The sequence below is a fragment of the Phocoena sinus genome, chromosome 20 (genome assembly GCF_008692025.1).
Source record: "Phocoena sinus isolate mPhoSin1 chromosome 20, mPhoSin1.pri, whole genome shotgun sequence".
Lineage (NCBI taxonomy): Eukaryota > Metazoa > Chordata > Mammalia > Artiodactyla > Phocoenidae > Phocoena > Phocoena sinus.
In genome coordinates, this window is record NC_045782.1 from 51,738,226 (window position 1) to 51,759,498 (window position 21,273).

General features: G+C 46.2%; 1 protein-coding gene and 1 long non-coding RNA gene across 3 annotated transcripts in view; both read left to right on the forward strand.

Moving 5' to 3' along the window:
* Positions 1 to 5,535, forward strand: LOC116745427. Its single transcript, XR_004347425.1, has 2 exons — positions 1 to 176; positions 4,722 to 5,535. It is a non-coding gene; the product is annotated as an uncharacterized LOC116745427 (long non-coding RNA).
* A 14,026-nt stretch (positions 5,536 to 19,561) lies between these two features.
* The window catches only part of GRB2 (growth factor receptor bound protein 2), a 71,201-nt gene continuing 69,489 nt past the window's right edge, over positions 19,562 to 21,273 (forward strand). The window contains exon 1 of one of the 2 annotated variants that reach the window (XM_032617843.1): positions 19,562 to 19,788. The gene's annotated coding sequence lies outside the window, so the exon portion shown is untranslated. The remainder of the gene's footprint in view (positions 19,789 to 21,273) is intronic. The other variant, XM_032617845.1, reaches the window with a different exon arrangement.

A 21,273-nucleotide genomic window follows, 5' to 3' on the forward strand; every position in this document is an offset into this window, starting at 1 on the left:
CATCGTGCTGGGATTTGCCGGGCAGAGATGGGTGAACACTGGGAAAGAAGAGGGTCTCGGGGCTCAGGCTGTCTCCATCCCCTGTGCTTCCTGGCCACATGGTTCACTCCGGTGGTTGCTCTCACTTGCAAGTGGTTAAATTCAAGAGTGTCATGAATGCAACTTTGAGAAGGAAGGTAGGAGAATTTCTTTTTCTGCTGGTGCTAAAACTGAATCACTGTGACCCTCATTATTTAAAATCAAGTGTATGTCCCAAAATAGTCGACCTTGGACAGAAGCTGACCAGGACTAGAGGGAGACGAGGACCCTCGCTTGATCAAATGAGACAATATATGTGAAGCTCATGACTAGATGACATAATGCACGTGAAGATGCTTTCTTGTGCAGGATCTTAGTTCCCCACCCAGGGATGGAACCCGTGCCCCCTGCAGTGGAAGCTCGGAGTCCTGAGCACCAGACTGCAAAGTATATAAAGTATTTTGTAAATCCTCCCCCTAAAGGTGTGAATAAGCTACATAAATAAAGGCAGGTTTATTTAAGGGTGATGAACAGATCCCTGCCTTGATTTCAACACAAAAACTTGGAATAATTGATGGACGTTTATGAAACTTCTCTATCTTTGGGTGACAGGGGCTCCGTGAGAGTGTGTGACATGTTATCGGCTGTTACTCCACCTGGTATTCTGCGGCCTCCTCTTGAATTGCTGGATGCTTAGTTATTTTTCATTACAGTCCTGTCCTTTCTTCTTGTGTCCATAGAAACTACCAGTAATGCGGGGACTTGTCCTTTCACGGGGCCTCTAAGATTCTCACAGCTTTGCTCTGAGCCCGAGAGCTTTGCCCCTTTAGCCAGAAATAGGGCTGGTGCCTGTACTGGTGGTGCCTTCTAAGTCAAACCCAAAGTGTCCCTTTTTCCATTTGAATGCTGCCTAAGGTGTGTCCCACTGAGAGCGTCCTGGCTCAGGATGTGGTCCTGGGGGATTAGAGGCTTCATACTTTGGTAAGCCGGAGAGTCAGTCATTCTGCAGAATAATCAGTGCCTCCAACATAAAAAGGCACATGTACTCAGAACCCAGCTTTGCTCTCGTGCGAAGAATGTGCATTAAATATGTTGCATCACTTTTGTGCCTTTTAAGTGTTTGGTTGACAAAGGAATTTGTGAGGAAGTTCCTAATATGTTTGACACAGATGACATGTCAGTGTTCTTACAGTTACTGAGGCAGCAGGCTGTGAGGGTTACAAGTGGGGCCTAGTCAGATAAACTCAAGTTTGAATTGCAGATCTGATACTTACTGGCTCTCTCAAAGTGGGGCCTCCCTGAAGCCTCAGTTTCCTTATCTGTAGAATTTGGGTAATAAGAGAACCTTCTCACTGGCTTGTGGGATTTTTTTGGGTTTTGCTGTTGTTGTTGACTTTGGCAGCACTACACAGCTTGTGGGATCTTAGTTCCCCGACCAAGGATTGAACCCCGGGCCCCCAGCAGTAAGAGTGCAGAGTCCTAACCACTGGACCGCCAAGGAATTCCCTACCTTGTTAAGTGAGATAATGAGATCATGAACAGAAGACGCTGAGCCCAGTGCCTAGGACATAATGAGTGTTCAGTCAAAGGTAGATGTGGTCCTTGTGATTGTTAGTGAAATGGGGAGGTGAGTAAGACGGGGGTAAACGTGATTTGGAAGAAAAGGAGCTAAGTGAAATTCCACACAGATTTTTACAAATCTTATGTTTAAAAAAAAATTACTGTATTTATTTTGGAATAGGTAATCCGTGCACATAAATAATGCAAAAGAGACAAAGAGAGATGAAAAATAGGTCTCCCTCCTACCCCTTACCTCCCAGTTCCCCTCCCCTAGGCAACTAATATACCAATTTCCTGAGAATCCTCCCAGAAATTTTCAGTATTGAAAAAATTACTTTGAAATAGACTCACAGACATAGAAAACAACCTTATGGTTACCAAAGGGGGGAAGGGGGTGTGTGTGGATAAATTAGGAGTTTGGAATTAACAGACACACACTACTGTATCTAAAATAGATAACCAACAAGGACCTACTGTGTAGCACAGGGAACTATATTCAAGATCTTGTAATAACGTACAATGGAAAAGGAGCTGAAAAAGAATATATGTGTGTGTGTGTGTGTGTGTGTGTGTATCTATCTATCTATCTATATCTGAATCACTCTGCTCTATACCTGACACTAACACAACATTGTAAATCAACTATACCTCAATTAAAAAAAATTACTTTGGAGGGAAATGAGTTTTGAAGGGCAGAAGACTTTGATATAATAAAGACAGCTGCCTGTGTGTCGTGTTGGACCCCAAGTGGAGGGAGTATTTTGAAAGCATATTTAGTTCTCTGCAGCCTGAGCCAGACTGGGTGAAGTCTTTCTAGCTATAATAAGACACATGGGCTCAGAAAAGCAATATGATTCAGAAGCAGGATTCACAGCTCCCGAAGCAGAGCCCCTCATGTTTGGTGGAGGATGTCAGGGCAGGGCAAAGCCATACTGTGAGATCTGAACTCTGGACTGTGGATTCATTCCCGACATTCCCCATGTGCTGAGCCCGCATTGTCGACATTCCCCTTGGGCTTAGGTCCTCTGCTCTCCTCTCGGACAGGGATCCTCGGGGTCACATAGTTTTCCCTTCAGCTGCTGGAGGGGCCAGAGGACAGGTTAGAGGAGACAATGATCAGAAACCAAGGATCCTTTCTTGCATTCTCCCCCTGGCCTGCTGGAGTCCAGTTTCCATTCTGTAAAATGCACAGATCTTATATTTACCCAGGATCCACTGGGGAAATTTAAACATGCGCAAGTCCCAAAATGCACCTGTTTAGTGGATAAACGGGGCTATTTGTTAACGGGATTTCTGTGCGTATATATGGAATCAAGGTATATATATGTCTCCAATCTTCTGTCAAGCAAATGGGTATTGAATCACCCAACTGAACGAGATTCTGTGACCTCGGTAAAACATTCCGGTACTTAAGTCTACGTCAAAAAGTTCCCACTTGGATCTAACCTGAATTCACTAAGCTGAAATTTGTCTGGTATCCAGTCATTAAGGAAAATGGCAGTGATCATCTTCCAGTAACCTCTCAGTTACTGCTGTGACTGTCTGTATGCTCTCCTTTCTTGGCCTCCAAACCAGGCCAGAACTTTCCCTGTTCAGAATATCAGGAAAGACCCCTGACATAGCATCTTTTACTCCATTTTTCGCTTCCCCTGCAGCCTCCAAGCCTTTGGAGCTGCTTGCCTGGTTCATCTTCAGTCTGCGTGTGTATAAGCTCAGCTATATAAAGCAGATTTTCCCCATCTGACATTCCTAAATATCAGAGTGAGTGAATAAATGGCACTCCCTTCTGGTCTGTAGGCAGTTCTGGTATTTATATTGATCTGAACCCATGGTGACGCTTGTAGAGTGTTAATTTTCCTAAAGCCCAAACCCTCACGTTAATTTGGGAGAGGGTGGAGGTTTGATGTCTTGAGTTGAGCCAAAGACTGAGGGATGGAGTTGATTCCTAGACCCAGAAAGCCTGCTGGCAACACTGTGAAACAAGTTGCTTTATTATTTTGGAGTTCAGAGCAGAAGAACAGAGATTGCCTTAGTAAACTTCCAGGGATTTTGTGACCAAGTAAAGTCTCATAAAACACTCAGCTGGACAAAAAAGAAGTACAAGAAGCGGGGCAGGGTGGGGGGATAAGGCAGAATTGGGAAAGCAAGAAGCATTAGAATTGATTTACAAGCAATCCTATCCTGTTTTCAAATAAAGTGCGCCTTAAGGAAGCAGCTAAATGTACATTACTATTTCTCACAGCACCCTACTGTTATTACGGCTGAGGACCCTGAAGCTTAGTTAGATGAGATCAATTGTACCAAGTGCCTCATACAGTGCCCTGAAACATAGTTGGAAGTCAGGACAAGTTCGTGCTCTTCCTAATTGTATTGCTGTTAACAAGAAGGGTTAAAGGAGTAATGGAGTTGACGTTCTGTTAGTTGCCAATTAAACCCTCAGCTAGACTGCCATATAAAACACAGGCAGTAAATTGCGTCTGTAACCAAACTGCCCAGGGAGGGTTGTTCCCGGTGACAATCTGGTTTAAGTTGTCTGGCCACCTTGGGAGGGGCCTTGGGATACCATTGAATCCCTGAAACCAGTCTTGTTTCTCTCAGTCCTGACCGTTTTCTCAGTGTCCTAGTCCAGACGCCATAATAACAGTAATAATAACAACAGTGAACATTTCTTAAGAGTTTACTGAGGGCCAGGCTCTGACTTAAACACACTCCGTGCATTATTTCATTGAGGCTCCTAAGACAAAATGTTCAGACACTGAGGATCCTTGCCAGAAGGGAGGACACCAGAAACCTGGCCGCTAAGCTATCAAAATCTGAAAAAGTTTGAGAAAGAGAGAATAAATTCCGTAACTCTCTGCCCTTGGGTCATAAAACCAAGAGAACAGACTAGCAGAGACGAAAGATATTTCACACGAGAAGGCAGGGAAAATGCAGCTTTGTGGTTTATTCAATAAATGGGGAAATATGACTTCTGTTCGCTGGTAACCACGAAGAATTGAAACGTGCGGTTAAAGATTGAGGGGTTAAGGAGGGCGAGAGGGGAGGGTAGTCTTGTTTCTTCCTGATTTGTGCCTGATTCCAGGGAACTGGGATTTCCATTACGTAGGGTACGACTGGATATTTCCTCCATGTTTCGTTGCTAGGACCTGGCAAACGGCATTTCCTGGCACTCGGAAGCAGCGAGTCCCGACAGCAGCGAGGTCGAATCCATTTTTGGAGCCAAACACCCGCATTCTTTTGCAGTGAGTTCTGCAACCTCAAGGTAGCGCTTCCCTAGAGTGACCTCTAGTGATGACCACAGGAGTTGCCCGATTTTCCAGCCTATGGAAGAATCCCCCTAAAAATATTGGACTCCTTGCAACAACAGAAGCCTCTTCCTTCTTTCCCTCACTAATTGCCCCGTGGAGGTGATGACAAGCAGGGCTGGCAACATGAGCAAGTTGAAGTCATTCCACTTGCTAATCAAAACCATGAAGTATGTTTTCATGTGGAACACAAAAACCCTGAAAGTTTGAACGTTCCCAGCCTTCCGACCGTGGCAGTGATCACCCTGCATTGGAATGAGACACTTGTCCACCTGCCAGAGGTGCAGCCTGCCTGGTCACAGGGTGGCAGTGAGCGTTTTCTCTCTAGAGAGGCCTTAAGACTTTATAGGAAAAATAATGGTGATAATCTACAAACTGTTTTGAGATCGTTGGATGGTTGGTAATATAGGTGTGTCTACTCAGGAGCCAACAGCTAAAAGATACGGCCTGATGCGTTTTTGTTTTAATCAATTATTTACTTATTTTGAAATTTTATTTATTTTATTTATTTTTGGCTGCGTTGGGTCTTCGTTGCTGATGCACTTTTAATAACTATGGGAAATGGATCCATGTGGGATAGTTAAAATGAACACGGGGAAAACTGAGATGTGTGTCTAAAAGGTTATGGCTCAAACATTTTGCAACACTTTTACAATGTGTTATCTTATTTTGCTTATTTGCTATTTTCACAACCACTCTGTTTGGAGATGTATTACTTTCCCCATTTTTTCCCTGGTAAGGAAATTAAGTCACAAACAGATGACACCACATAACAGAGATTACAGTGACAGAAAGGCTAGCACTGGAACTGCCTCTCTCGCCTTAAATCCTATGTTTATTTATACGCTGTGTCTCCTGGGTCAGTCCTCCCAACCTCAAACTGGAAACTGGGGTGTCATCCTTCGTTCCTCGCTCTCATTCACCTCTCACTTTCAACCCAACAGCGAGATGCAACCACGTGTCTCCACAATCCGCTGCTGCAACCTGAGGTTTCTCCCTGCAGTGAAGGTCTCAGGTCTGTCCATCCCCACAGCCCTTCTGTCCATCTCCAACACATCGTCCTAGTCCAAGCTCACTTAGATGGTTGAATCACGCTTCTGAAATTGTTGTTACATATTTATTTGTTGACTGATTTGTTGTCCACCTTTCCCAAGGATTATAAGCTCCATGAGAGCAGGAACCTTGTCCTTTTAAATTCACCAAAGCACCCCTAGGGCCAACCTCATAACGCGCATTCAATGTGTTTGTGGCATGAATGAGTGAAAGAAAACATGCTAATTCAGCAATTCCACAGCCTATTAAAATACTCATGTCTAGAGCCCAAACCCCAGAGAATTTTTTTCTTTTCTTTTCTTTTTTTAAGATTTAATGTAATTAATTAATTTTTTGGCTGCGTTGGGTCTTTGATGCTGCCCGCAGGCTTTCTCTCGTTGTGGCGAGCCGGGGGGCTACTCTTCGTTGCGGTGCACGGGCTTCTCCTTGCAATGGCTTCTCTTGTTGCGGAGCATGGGCTCTAGGCGCGTAGTCTTCAGTAGTTGCGGCACGCAGGCTCAGTAGTTGTGGTGTGCAGGCTCAGCAGTTGTGGCTCACGGGCTCTAGAGCGCAGGCTCAGTAGTTGTGGTGCACAGGCTTAGTTGCTCCGCGGCATGTGAGATCTTCCCGCACCAGGGCTCGAACCCGTGTCCGCTGCACTGGCAGGCAGATTCTTAACCACTGCACCACCAGGGAAGTCCCAACCCCAGAGATTTTAATTTATCTGGGTTGGGGACAGGAATCACGATAGTATTTTTTAGGACTTCCCTGGTAGTCCAGTGGCTAAGACTCCTCGCTCCCAGTGCAGGGGACCTGGGTTCCATCCCTGGTCGGGGAACTAGATCCCAAACACCGCGACTAAAGATCCCGCATGCAGCAATGAAGATCCCTTGTGCTGCAACTAAGACCCGGCGCGGCCAAATAAATAAATAATTTTTAAAAAGTGTACAGTTCAGTGGCATTAAGTACATTCACGTCATGGTGCAACCATCACCATCATCCATCTCCAGAACATTTTTCATCTTCCCAAACGGAAACTCTCCCCTCCCCCTCCCCTCAGTCTCTGATAACCACTATTCAATATTTTTAAATATTCATGTTTGTAAATGCTTATAAATATTCATTATATTTTTTTACAGCCCCCTAGCAGATTCTTTTTTTTTTTTTTTTCTTTTGGCGGCTCTGTGAAGGTGCTGAGTTAACCACTGGACCATCAGGGAACTCCCCGCTAGCAGATTCTAACGTAAGGTCAGAATTGAGAAACGTGCACAGACAGTCCATCCAGTCCCATCTTTCAGGCCCTTGGCTTCCCTCCTGATTTCCAGCCATCTTTCCCTCCGCCCCACCTCAGCCACCCATTGCCATGGTCAGACCCTACAGCCTGTCATCACTACCAGCCACGGCTGACCATCCCCATTTTGAGTGTCCCATTGTCTAAGCCCCATCTTCTATCTTCCCAGCTCCTTTTTATTCTCGTTTCCCCACCCCAACAATCCTTTGGCTCCAGGGAAGCTTTAATCTATCCACCCTGCTGCTTTTACATACACGTACACACACACAAACACACTCTCACACTTATTTCTCCCTTCTCTTTTTTCTTTTTCTTTTTTCATTATGGTTAAATATACATACATAACATAAATTTACTGTTTTAACCATTTTTAAGTGTACAACACAGTGTGCAACCATCATCACCATCCATAAGATAAGATAAGAACTTTCTTATCTCTCCAAACTGAAACTCAGTCCCCAACAAATACTCACTTCCCTTCCCCCTTTCTTTTTTGCCTGGCTTAGACACCAAGACCCATCACTGTATCTGGTGCCTTGCATGCACCCTCCACACCCCGACCCCTGCCCTCTTTGGTGGTATTGGCCTGGCAAATCCCAAACAGGCAAAACCAAGTTCTTCACCTGCCCTGTGTCTGCAACCAGGCAGCTGAATGTAACTTGTTAAAAACAGGCAATCAGGCTGAGTGGCCTCTTTTAAATTTACACTCACAAATCTGAGTGGGACCTTAGCACCACCTGCAGTGTTACCTAAATCGACTTGATCCCCCCAGTCCAAAAGTTCAGTTTCATACCTTCTGATCAAAACAAACCTCCTGGGCTTCCCTGGTGGCGCAGTGGTTAAGAATCTGCCTGCCAAGGCAGGGGACACGGGTTCAAGCCCTGGTCCGGGAAGATCCCACATGCTGCGGAGCAACTAAGCCCGTGCGCCACAACTACTGAAGCCCATGCGCCTAGAGCCCGTGCTCTGCAACAAGGGGAGCCACTGCAACGAGAAGCCTGCGCACCTCAACGAAGAGTAGCCCCTGCTCACAGCAACTAGAGAAAGCCCACGGTCAGCAACGAAGACCCAACGTAGCCAAAAAAAACCTCCTGCACTCTTTTCCCCCTCCCCCACCTCAGGTGTCAACCCCTTGCATTTAACTGAGAGAACAGAAGCCGTCAGTATAGAAAGACTGCATCTGCCCACCACCACTGCCGTCCACCCACCTACATCTGTTTTCACTTATGCCACTACTTGTCCATGAAAATGGACGAATTGCAAGGACTTTGCTTCTCAATTCCCTTCTCTCTCCTGTATCCTAAAGTTTCCCTCTCTACTAGATAATTCCCTTCAGCACGCAAAGCATGCCCTAATAGGTCCTGTATCTAAAATCTCTTCCTTGGCCATCCAAATCCCACTTTTTTAAAAATTGTATTTTATCGAAGTATACTTGATTTACAATGTTGTGTTAATTTCTGCTGTACAGCAAAGTGATTCAGTTATACATATATATACATTCTTTTTCATATTCTTTTCCTTTCTTTTTTTTTTTTTTGTCTGCGTTGGGTCTTCGTTGCTGTGTGCGGGCTTTCTCTAGCTGCAGCGAGCGGGGGCTACTCTACGTTGCAGTGTGCAGGCTTCTCATTGCAGTGGCTTCTCTTGTTGCGGAACACGGGCTCTAGGCGAGTGGGCTTCAGTAGTTGTGGCATGCAGGCTCAGTAGTTGTAGTGCACGGGCTTAGTTGCTCCAGGGCATGTGGGGTCTTCCTGGACCAAGGATTGAACCCATGTCCCCTGCATTGGCAGGTGGATTCTTAACCACTGCACCACCAGGGAAGTCCCCATATTCTTTTCCATAATGGTTTATCACAGGATATTGAATATAGTTCCCTGTGCTATACAGTAGGACCTTGTTGTTTATCCACCCTATATATAATAGTTTGCATCTGCTAACCCCAAGCTCCCAATCCTTCCCTCCCCCTCTCCCCTCCCCCTTGGCAACCACAAATCTGTTCTTTATGTCTGTGAGTCTGCTTCTGTTTCATAGATAAGTTCACTTATGTCCTATTTTAGATTCCACATATAAGTGATATGGTATTTGTCTTTCTCTGACTTACTTCACTTAGTGTAATAATCTCTAGGTCCATTTTTTTTGGACTAATATCTACTATTTATTGGACAATTTGCAAAGCCCTGTGCTACACATCACATACATTATTTCAACTGTTTCTCATGGAAGCCCTATGAGGTAGGTATTGTATCCACATCTTACAGAGAACTCAACACAAATGCAAATGGCATTATTTCATTCCTTTCTATGGCTGAGTAGTATTCCATTGTATATATGTACCACATCTTCTTTATCCGTTCATCTGTCAATGGACATTTAGGTTGTTTCCATGTCCTGGCTATTGTGAATAGTGCTGCTATGGACATAGGGGTGCATGTGTCTTTTTGAATTATGTTGTTTTGTCTGGATATGTAATCCCATAAGTGGGATTGCTGGATCATATGGCAACCCTATTTTTAGGTTTTTTTTTTTTTTTCTGGCCATGCCCTGCAGCATGTGGGATCTTAGTTCCCTGACCAGGAATCGAACCCGGGCCCCCTGCATTGGAAGTGGGGAGTCCTAACTACTGGGCCTCCAGCGAAGTTCCTATTTTTAGTCTTTTGAGGAACCTCCATACTGTTCTCATAGTGGCTGCACCAATTTACATTCCCACCAACAGTGCAGGAGGGTTCCCCGAATCCTACTCTTTGCTCTGTTTTATAGCAAAACTCTCACAAAGAATTATCTGTACTTACTGCCTAGACTTGCTTACATTCCTTATTCTCTTTCCCCCCAATTCTTTCTCTAATCTCCTCCATCAGACTCTCACCCCACCAGCTATTGAGACTGTCCTTGTCAATATCACCCACAATCTCCATCTCTCTAAATCCAGTGGTTGACTCAGTTTTCACCTTGCCCATCCTCTAGCAACATTGGACACAGCTGCCTTTCCCCTCCTTATGGAAACACTTAATTTTGCCATCCGGACAGAGTCATAATATCTACCACGTACTGTTATTGTAGGGACTAAATGAAATAATGTACATAAAGCCCTTAGACTTTTCCTGGCCCCAAATTAGTGCTCAATCCCTGCCAGTTATTCTTAAATATAATATTTTCATCTTTCATGGGAGGATGGGTTCATTTAATACTTGTCTAATTAAAACTTAGCTTTGTAAAAAAAAAAAAAAAAAAAAATTAGGGAGTTCACTGGTGGTCCAGTGGTTAAGAATCAGCTTTCCAATGCAGGGGAGGTGGCTTCGATCCCTGGTCAGGGAATTAAGATCCCACATGCCACAGGGTAACTAAGCCTGCACGCCACAACAAAGAGCCCATGTGCCACAATGAAAAATCCCACGTGTCACAACTAAGACTTGACACAACCAAAAATAAATAAATACATTTTTAAAAAAAGAAAAAATTAAAAAGCAAAAGGACATCAGAGACTCAAATAAATTTTTTTTAAATGGGAAATTTTAAGGGAGAAGGAGAGGGAGAGTCTCATATGCAGAATATCTAATTTTAATAAAATATATAATAGAACCAATATTGGAGAAACTTCCTAGTATTAAAATCGCTGATGCTTCTTTCTCGCAGGCATAGGAACAGTGGGGACATTTCCACACTTTGGATACATCACTTGCGATTTAGCTCAGGCCAAAATGGAATTGACTTCGTCTCCTTAATGAACAGACCATATTCTAATGAAAGAGCCACATGGAAACTGAAACAGAAGGAATAGAGAAGGGCCACCCTCCTTGAACTTGACTCTCACATTGCCACAGAGAGCTGTCAGGATCAGAGTCCGTTTGCTTATCTGGACTTTTATTTTTTAATTTATTTACAATGTGGTGCTAAGAAGTGCCACCCGCCCAGACCTCGACCGCACCAATGGGCTTTACTGGCATTTCTCAGCCACAGGCAGCTTAAGACCCAGGGGAGTGCACTGGGGAAAGAGTCCCAAGTTCTCTCCTGCCCATAGCAACTCACATCCTGATTCCTGTAATCAAGGATACATTGGGAAGATCCCAGAATCCCCATGACTCAATTATTCAGTAAGTATTGTCTCTCAAAGCCTGGTCCAAAGATGACCAGGCTAAGAATTACCTGCAGCTGCTCATTTAAAATGCATATTTCTGAGCCCTTCCCAGACCTAATGAGTTGAATATCTCTGGGTCACTGGAGCTTGCATTTTAAACAGGTCTCCAGGCAATTCTCTTCTGCATTAAAATGTGAGCACTGCTACATTAGGGAAGAATTGTTGGCCCTTTTCTCCATTTTAAAAACTTGCCATTTGGTCTAGAGGGGCCTCAACTTGGTTCTACCTATTAGAATGCCAGCTACTCTTCAAGACAACTCAGATACTACATCCTCTGTGAAGCCTTCCTGGACTCCCTATCCCCAAGTGCTCTCTCCTGGACTCCTTTCACCCTGAGTCCAGTGCTCCAAAAGCACTTGTTATGCGGTATTGCATTATTTGGAGTCAGGCTTTATCACCACGGGAGTTTATAAAGTTCTTAGGGACACTGACTTGTAAAAATGCATTTTTCTACCCATCCACCATTGTCCCTAGTTCCCAACACAGTGTTCAATAAAAATTAGTCACATAAATGAATATCGTTTGGTAAAACTGATTTGGCGAATGACCAAAGAGAAAAGAGGAGTGACGGCCGAGAACGTGGAAGGAAGGAGACAGATAAGAAAGAAATTACAGGGCTTCCCTGGTGGCACAGTGGTTGAGAATCCGCCTGCCGATGCAAGGGACACGGGTTCGAGCCCTGGTCTGGGAAGATCCCACATGCCGCGGAGCAGCTGGGCCCGTGAGCCACAAGTACTGAGCCTGCGCGTCTGGAGCTTGTGCTCCACAACAAGAGAGGCTGCGATAGTGAGTGGCCCCCGCTCGCCACAACTAGAGAAAGCCCGCGAAAAGAAACGAAGACCCAACACAGCCAAAAATAAATAAAAAAAAAAAAAAAATTAAAAAAAAAAAAAAAAAGAAAGAAATTACAGAATTATAGCTGGTTACTATACTATGACTGTCAATGCCTAAAAGGAAAGTGGAGAGTGAGCAATATTTTAAGAAAAGATAGGATGTTTGGGCATAAATGTCTCTTAGCGATAACCGAGGAAGTGCTCCCCAACAGGCATGCCTCTTCGTTTATCTTTTCTCTTTCCTTCCTCTTTCCTTCTTTCCCTTCCCCTGTTCCTTTCCAGCATTTCTCATCTACTTCCTCTCCCTTGTTTCCATTTACCTTCTTTTTAAAAAAACTTTTTTATGAGAACGTAATTGATTTTCAATGTTATGTTAGTTTCAGGTGTCTCCATTTACCTTCCTTAAAACTCCTTCTATCCTCCTACCATACCTTAAGCCAGCCTGTCGTTTGGTTGTTAAACATTAATTACGGGTGTCGACTGAAGAAAATGCACAACCTGAAGTGAAAAATCATGTTTTATTCAGCAGACATTCTGAGGACTTCAAGCCCAGGAGATAGGACTCTCAGATCACCCTGAGGGAAGGGGGGTGGGCCAGAATATATAGGAGTTTTTGCAACAAAGACCAGGTTGTCAGAACATCAAAAGATTACTGTTAATTAAAGAAAACCAGATATCTGCAAGTTAAGGAATTTAGCACTTTTCTGTGTACGGGAAGAGGCAAGAGTCTGGGCTCCCTGAAATCATTCCTTTGAAATGCACCTCGCTATCTGGGGCCAGTCTCCGGCTTTTCTCCATCCTGAACCCCCTCAGGGTGCACAGTTGGGGGTGACGGCACTACCTGAGGGCTTGGCAGTGGGCAGCCTGTTTGGCTCCAACGTGAGTTCCCTCAGGGCTCACCACTGGGGCAGCTATAATGTGATGGCTTGATGACTGCAACATCCTTTGTTTACTGATACGCCAGGCAATATATTTCATCACACAGGCATTAGGTGTGAGGAGCCACGAAAACAAAACATGGTCCCTGTCCTTGAGGAACTTGTGGTTTAAAGGGGAGAAGGACAAGCAAGCAGATGGCTCACATATGGTCTTACAAAAACAGGAATGATGGAGTTGCCAAGGGTGCTATGAGAACACATTGGAGGGACCAGAGCATCATGGGAGGCTTTCTGGTGGAGGTGGCACTGCGTTGAGATTTGGAGGACAGACAGGAGCCAGGCGATGGCAGGGAAGGCAGGGAGAGGAGGCATTCTAGCGCAAAGGGGCAGTATGCACAAAAACTTGGAGGTAAGAGAATTGTACAGTCATTCGGGAAGCTGCAAGTCATCCAGAAGAGTAGCTGAGGGCTTGGCAGTAGAAGAGTTGAAAGGGCTGAGGCTGGAGTTGCTGGCAGCGGCCAGCCACGAGGGCCATATGGGGCATGCTAAGGGCCTCCTCTGTGACCCCCTGATTTGACTTGTATTTCAGAGAGCCCACTCTGGCTGCATTGTAGTGACTTAGAAGGGGGCAGGATGATCGGTGAGCCCCCCAGGAAGGATGGTGGTGTGTGGACCAGGTGATGGAAACGGAGTCAGGAGGTAGAGGAAGGGAAGTCACAGGACTTGGTGTCCCAGTGGTAGGCTCAGCGTCAGAGGCCACCCTCAAAGCTTGAGAGGTGTGCTAGAGCAGAGGAGATTCTAAGATAAGAACTTCCAAGATCAATCAAGCAGGTGGGAGTAGAATTTCAATGACCAATTTTGGTTGTCACTGGCTGCCTGGTTCTTTCCCACTAAAGAAAAACTCAGAACAGTGGTCTCAGAGGAGGTGCCTGAGACGGGCTTTCAAGGTTCAGTGAATGCCAGGGCAGTGTCCAGTTCTGACCGGCAGGTGGCACCACCACAGCTCACAGAAAGCAAAGTGAGAAACCCTGTCCGACGACTCAAAATAACCGCAAACCCCAACCGAAAAGAGAGCCATTTTGGTGATTAATTGCTGCATTCCAAAGCGACTGATGTGGCCAATTTGTAATTAGCAAGTTTTGCTACAGTTGCAACAGCTTTTCATACCAGGGAGTGGCTTGCACCTCACAATTTGCCTCTTGCTCCCATTTCTTTTTGCTATTTAACACACATTCTAAATATTACTGCTTCTAGTGTGGATTTTTTCTCTGCAGGGAATGATCTTGGGCAGCATTCTCTCAAGTTTCCGAGTCTGCGTCTGCATAGAGGAGTTTTTAATCGAAGAGGCAATGTAACAGATGTTGAAGGTTTTTTTTTTAAGTCATCCCCAATTGCTTCATTTCAACACGATTATTTTTACTTTTAAATGTTCCCTTCCAAATCTGGTCCATAGGCATATATTTTCACATAGACAGACTCAGAGTCTGTTTTATCAATTTTAAAAGGAAGCGCATCATTTTTTTTCTTTTCCCTTAGGTATCTAGTCTCTTCTGAGATCTCACCCACTTCCTTAGCTTCAAATAACACATTCGCACAGAAAGGCAGCCCCAGCTTTATCTCTAGTCAACCTCCGGTATTTATTCATCCACCCCTCCCTCCATCCATTAATTCAGTCCAGGCACTGTGCTGGGGGCTGGGAATACACATGTGAGAAGGTGTGGTCCTGTTTGGGAGCTTGTAGAGCATTTGGTGGTGGATGGGGGAGGGGGGAGAGTGAACAAACCATTATGCAGTAGTGAGATTGGAGGTCCAGTGGGAATTTTGAGGAAGAAACCTTAAAACTGACTTGGGGGCCTAAAGAAGGAGGAGAACACTAACTGAGCAGAAGAAACTGAACGTGCAAAGATACAGACACTCAAAAGATCATGACACCTTCCGGAAACCACAGTGGTTTAGAATTGGTGGAGTGTGTGTTGGCCAGAGACCGAGAGAGTGGGGCTGGCAGGCAGCGGCCAGATCCATGAGGGTCTTTCCCAGATCTTAGGACATTATCTTGTAGATGATAAATAGCTTAGTTCCAATTGATTTTTCACTCTGCAGCTAGAGTGTGAATGTATTTTGTAGATGAAAAGCTGACCACAGCCCACCCCTGCTTCAGTATCTCATACAATCAAGTGGCAAGCGGGATCTTAGTTCCCCGACCAGGGATCAAGCCTGTGGAAGCGCGGAGTCCTAACCACTGGACGCCAGGGAAGTACTTCACGTCCCTAGTTTTTAGCAGCACTGGAAAGGCCCAGCATGCCCCTCTCCAAATGCTTCACCCGTGTGCCACATTCTTCATCCCAGCTGTAAACGGCTTCCTGGAGTTCTCTCTTACTGTCTGGCCTTTGCACATGCTGTACCCTCTCCTGGAATACTCTTTTCCTCTCAGTCTCAGTTGAAACCTCCCTCCTCGTCTTCCCTGATCCTGGATTAGGTCAGGTCCCCTGCTGTGTGCTCCCAAAGCTGCCAGTCCTGAGAGTGTTACATTCTCAGCGGTATGTCTTCCCCTTCAGACTGCGAGCTCTGTGACAGGTTATCCTGCTGTTTCCAGAGTAGATGCTCAGCTAATATTGTGGAGAGGAAGAATGAATGCACTGAGCTTTTGGACAGTGTACTGGATATTTCTACCTGCATGTCTCCCAGAATGATGAACCCTACATTTCCCAGACTGTGGCATCATCATCTTCTTACCTGTCCCTTCCCTGTACGTGCCCTGCCCCACCACTTCCTGCCCAGTCAGCTCCTCCCCCCTTTTAAAAAAATATTTATTTATTTATTTGGCTGCACTGGGTCTTAGTTGCGATATGCAGGATCTTTAGCTGCGGCCTGCGAACTCTTAGTTGCAGCATGTGGGATCTAATTCCCTGTTGAGGGATTGAACTGGGCCCCCTGCGCTGGGAGCATGGAGTCTTAGCCACTGGACCACCAGGGAAGTCCCAGCTCCTCCTCTTTATTTTTTACTTTTTTTATAACATCTTTATTGGAGTATAATTGCTTTACAATGGTGTGTTAGTTTCTGCTGTATAACAAAGTGAATCAGCTGTACATAAACATACATCCCCATATCTCCCTCTCTTGCGTCTCCTTCCCACCTTCCCTATCCCACCCCTCTAGGTGGACACAAAGCACCGATCTGTCCTGTTTGAGAAGTAAGGAAGCTGAGATCCAGACTAACTGGCGACATGGCTGGTGAGTGGCAGTCAGGATTGGAACCCAGTTTTCTAGGCTTTAATCCATCCTTCCTCTATGGGGTGGATTCATCCGGGCCCCTGTGCCGTGGACCCTGGCACAGTGCCTCTGTCTGCTTTTCCCCATGCTGCCATCTGCCTGCCTATGGGGTTGCGTCTCACAGCCCAGCATTGTTGGGCAGTATTCTGGAAAGCACCCCCCCTCACTCATCCTTTACAAACATTTTGACCACATCTGCAAAGTTCCAGCTGTCTGGCTCCGCCCTGAATCCTGGTGTTTATGCTGAATCGGAAATTGGAATCAGTAGGCTAACTGTGGCTCTGCTGGTGGACTTTCACTTGGCAGGAACTGGCTCTTCATCCTGGGTGGTTTCCAGCAGGAATCTCCCTCTGCACTTCCTACCTGTGGAACCTAATCTCCATTTTTAACACGAGGCCTCTCGGATGCTGTGCAAACCGACTTTGACACCGGTGTGCAGTTAACCAGCGTTTACTGGAGGAGAGGTTCAGCAATGGAAAGGATCAGAGCTCCCCAGTCCTCATTCAGTGTTTTTCAGTTGATTAATGAAAAGTGAAATGAAAAGCTCTAAAATGATATAATAATGTTTTAACTTTTGTGAGGTACCATATATACGTGTTGCTACAGTATCGACATTCCTTACAGGAAAGCTGTTGTAAAAGTCCAGCGTCCAAAAGTAGTGAAGACGTTGCCTGGATATTAGCAAATTTCAAGAACTTAACTTCTAGGCAGCACACTTTAAAAGGGATTTTTCTCTTCTGTCTCAGGAAATATGGCCACAACATTTTCTTAAGAGAATCTGGCATTCGGGGAGTTTTTAATCTCAGAGAGACCAGTGTAGTTGGGGAAGGTTGCTGGGCTGTGAATGGGGACGAAGCACAGGGAAATGGGCAGTTTTCCAGCCTTGGTTTCATATCAACAAGCAGGAGTCCTTACTGCCCTACAGGGTGGGAGTCCTGGCAGAAATCCTCTGCAACTGCAAAAAGACAAAATCCACTTGGGAGTTAAAGCAGCAACAAAAGGGTTTCGGTTCTAATTACAGGGTTGTCAGGTTGAAGAAAAATGGTTGTGGGATAACAGGGAGATGAAAAACTTGGTTCTTAGTACAGTGGGTTTTCCTTGGGAAGCTTTAGTTCTTGATTCAACTTCTTACGCAGGTGTGGATCAACCGTGTCTTCCGTTGTGCTCTTTCTCCAGCTGTTTTGTAGATCAGCTGATGAACCATTTCCTGGTTTTTCAGAGGTTGGTAGAGGTCCTTGCTGTTCTTGTACTTACTTGCTCGTTTGTTCCTTTATACATTTATTTATTCACTACATATTTTGAAAGTGTTTTTGCATTGACAGAAAATACAGAGACAAGCCCTGTTTTGTCACTTAGACCCGCTGGTTTGGATTCCTTTCACCTCTCTTCTCTGCTGATAGTGAGGGGAAGGGTCCTGCTAGTGTTGGAGGGTCTCCTGCAGAGGCGGGGTGTGGCTGTGTGTCACTGTGAGGGCAAGGACACTGGCCCCAGCTCCTCCTCTTGACTGGCAAATTTGTCTGCTGTTCTCCCCACTCAAAACAAAGAACTGCAACTTTTCCCTCACTTCCTTCTCCTCTGTGCTCAGCAGCTAAGTCCTTCCCTTTCATTTCTTTCTTTTTTTTTTTTCTGGCCACCATTCTAAAACAAATTATCAAAGTGGGGGGAAAATATGGGTTTTAGAATAAGACAGACCTAGGCTCAAATCTCAGATCTACTATATTTGGGTTTCCTTGGGTAAGTTTCTAACCTCTTTAAGTCTCAGTTTCCCAGTCTGTAAAATGGGGATATTATCCACCGTAGAAACTCTATGACTTTAGTATACATCGGGTGGTGAATAGATGGTCCTCTTGTTATTTTCACCTCATGTCAGGCATCTCTTGCTCAAAAACCTTCAGAGGTTGTTACTTGTCAATGAAGCCTAAACTGTACATCTTGGCCTTGCCTTTCATTATTCCTCCCCCTAAATCCTAAACTCTGGCCAATCTGAAATATTGGCTGACTCCATCCCTCTTTCCTCTCTGCTTTCATGTTGCAATTCAAACACCAAGTCCTCCCTGATTACCTGAGCACCAAGTAACTGGCTCCCTCCTCTGCAGTCCTGTATGTAGTTCAATGGCACTTAGGGCCAACCGTTTTGCCTTGCAGACTAGGCAACTCTCCTCTAGATGACAAATTGCCGAAAGCAGAGGCTTGGTTGGGTTCATCTATCACCCTGCATAGTGCCTTACATGCAGCTGATGTGAAAAGAACAATTCATTCTCCTTATTTCAATGGGCTTGTTTTCTCTATAGAATCAGATGTTTGGTTATTCTCACCTCTAACTATTTTGTTGGCTTCCAGGAAGCACCTTACCATTAGATGCTCTGTTCTCTCCTTTAACTGGAAAGAGCTTTTGGAACTGAAAAATAAAGAGTTACTCCTACAAGCCTCATCTTCTGCCACTCCCCGGCTACGAATCGAACCACTTAGCATTGCACAGAACACGACTCTCACACCCCCGTTCCTTTGTACGTGCCTGACGTTCCCTTCATCTGGAATGCTATTACCCGTGCTTCTCTGACGAACTCCTACACATCCTCCAAGACTCGGCTCAGACGTCACCACAATCACCTTCTCTGGGTAGGCTTTTCTGAGATGGGCAGAGTAGCCCCCCCCCCCAACTTTTTAGCTTCCTCAGCACTCTCCAAATAATTCTAACAGGACTTAGGTATAATTTGTTTACTTTTCTTCCACTCTTCTAGAGTATAGAATCTAGACCCTGAATTCCTTGAGGGCCAGGATTTCTGTTCGTCGTTGTACCTTCTACGCTTAGCATGTATTAGGCGCTTGATTCAATCTATGAGCGACTGTGTTAATTCATCTAATACTGCAGAGTTTCTTCGGACCGGATTCTCAAATATTTCAAGACCTGGTCCTCTATTTGGAGTGCTTCACGCTGGAGGGAGATTCTCCCTCCAACCCCCCAGCCAAATTGCCTTGATTTGGTGGAAGGGGAAAGGGCGTGGATAAGAGTTACTCCTTCAAGGGTGAGCTCTATTTACCCGCTCTGGCACCGAGAGGGTTACAGCAACCCCGGGGGTGGAGCCCTGCCGGTGCCACCTGCTGAGGGGCGGCCCGGCGCCTGCGCCCTGGCCTGTAGCTGGTCTACCTGCGGGGGCCTGGCCGAGGAGGAGCGCTTGCGCTCTGGGCCTTTTCCGCTGGGGGAAGTCTCGCGGGGGCGGGGCGGGGCGGGGCGGGGCCGCGCCGGGAAGTTCTCGCGGGACCGCGACGAGGAGCGGAAGCGAGGCGGCAGTACCGCTTCAGCGACCGGACGACGACGACGACGACGACGGCGGCGGCGGTGGCGACGGAGACTGTGGCGGTGACGGCGGCGAGAACAGTCGCTGCCCTTGGGGAGCAGCAGCGGGGTCGGCGGCCGCTCGCACCGTTGCGGAGGGGCCGGCCGGGCGCGGAGCGGAGCAGCTGCGCCACGGTGAGTACGGCCGGCGGCGGCGGCGCTGCTCCCGTGCCCCTTCCTCCCCTCTCCGCAGCGGGAGTCGGCCCGGGGGGCCCGGGCCTGCGTACCGAGGGCTGCCGGGCCTGGAGGTCGGGACAGTGAGGAACGGGGCGGGGAGCGGAATCCCTGTGCTCCCCGGGAGCCCAGTTTCCCCTTCTGGGGCGCTTCCTTCCTGGGGACCTTTCCTCCCCTGACCGTTGGCTCGGGACAGAGCTTCGGACCCCGGGGCAAGAGGCTGGGGGACTCCTAGTTAAATTTCGTGCCGTTTTCGTGGGGGTTTGCCCAGAAGGGGCCCAGGAGAAGCCCGAGAGCACGGGGTACTCATTCTGTGAGTCAGTCTGACTTGGTTCGGGAGGCGGGGGATTCGCAGAGGGCTGCAAATGTGATTGATGCCCTTCGACCTGCACGGTCACCAAGTCACCGTCTCCTGGTGTTTCGGGGCCGAATTTTGGGAGGAAACCCACCAACCTTATTAATACTGTGAGTGAGGACGTTTGCTACTGGAGCCAGTCAAGATGCCTTTGCTTCTGTAGCGCCTTTTTTTTTTTTTCTTTTTTGACTAGTCTCTGAAAAACATTTGTCAAGAAAAATAAGCAGCAGTTGATTGGAATGCTGCGAGGAAAGATTTCACTGAGAGGGGAGGGAATCACTGGTATTTTTCATTTGCAGCGCTCTCCGTGTCTATGATTTACTTGTGAGTTACAGCTTATTTAGGGAGTTAAACTAGGCTGGCTTCAGATGCAGTAAGAATATAATTTGCAGAGGAGCCAAGTGCCTCGCGGTCTGACTTTTGGTACCGTGGATTATCAGAAAAAAGTGGGAAAGACACGAGAGAAATTAGCATTAGTTTCTTTGGCTTTCTAGTGCCTCTTTCACTTTGTGCTCCCCAGTCGCCTTCCCTTTCTACTTCTCTCCATTCCACTGCGGACACTAAATGTTTACTCCTATAATGCAAGTCACTTGCCCCCTCCCCCCACTTTTTTTCTAATCTACTTCCCCTTCCTCCTTTTTGTCCCCTCTCTGGCATAATTTTTCGAGGTTTCGGCTCTTTGGCACAATTCGTTTTTTCCCTCATATAAAGATCCCGTTTCTCTCCCGGGAAGATGCCCTCTTTCCTGCTTTATTCTTCATTTTTGAGCGTCCACTGTGTTCCTTCAGTCTGCCAGAAGGGTTGCTAGAGAGCCTTGCGAGACTTAACGTTCTCCCCCTGGGAACTGGGAGGCGCACAGGATTGAATTCAGCTCTAAGTAATCAGTACTGCCACTCGGTCACAGGTGTAGCTTGTGTTTTTGCGTTTTAATTGTTTTCTTCACTTTTAGATCATGTTGTTGTGCCTGCTCATGCTTTTCTTCTTATGTCTCTTATGTTAGTAAGGGAGATTGGGTCATTTTGGGGCTTGTGTGACTTCTTTTTGGCTTTTAGTGGGGGTGGTGAATGTTAAAAACGAAAACCAACCATAGT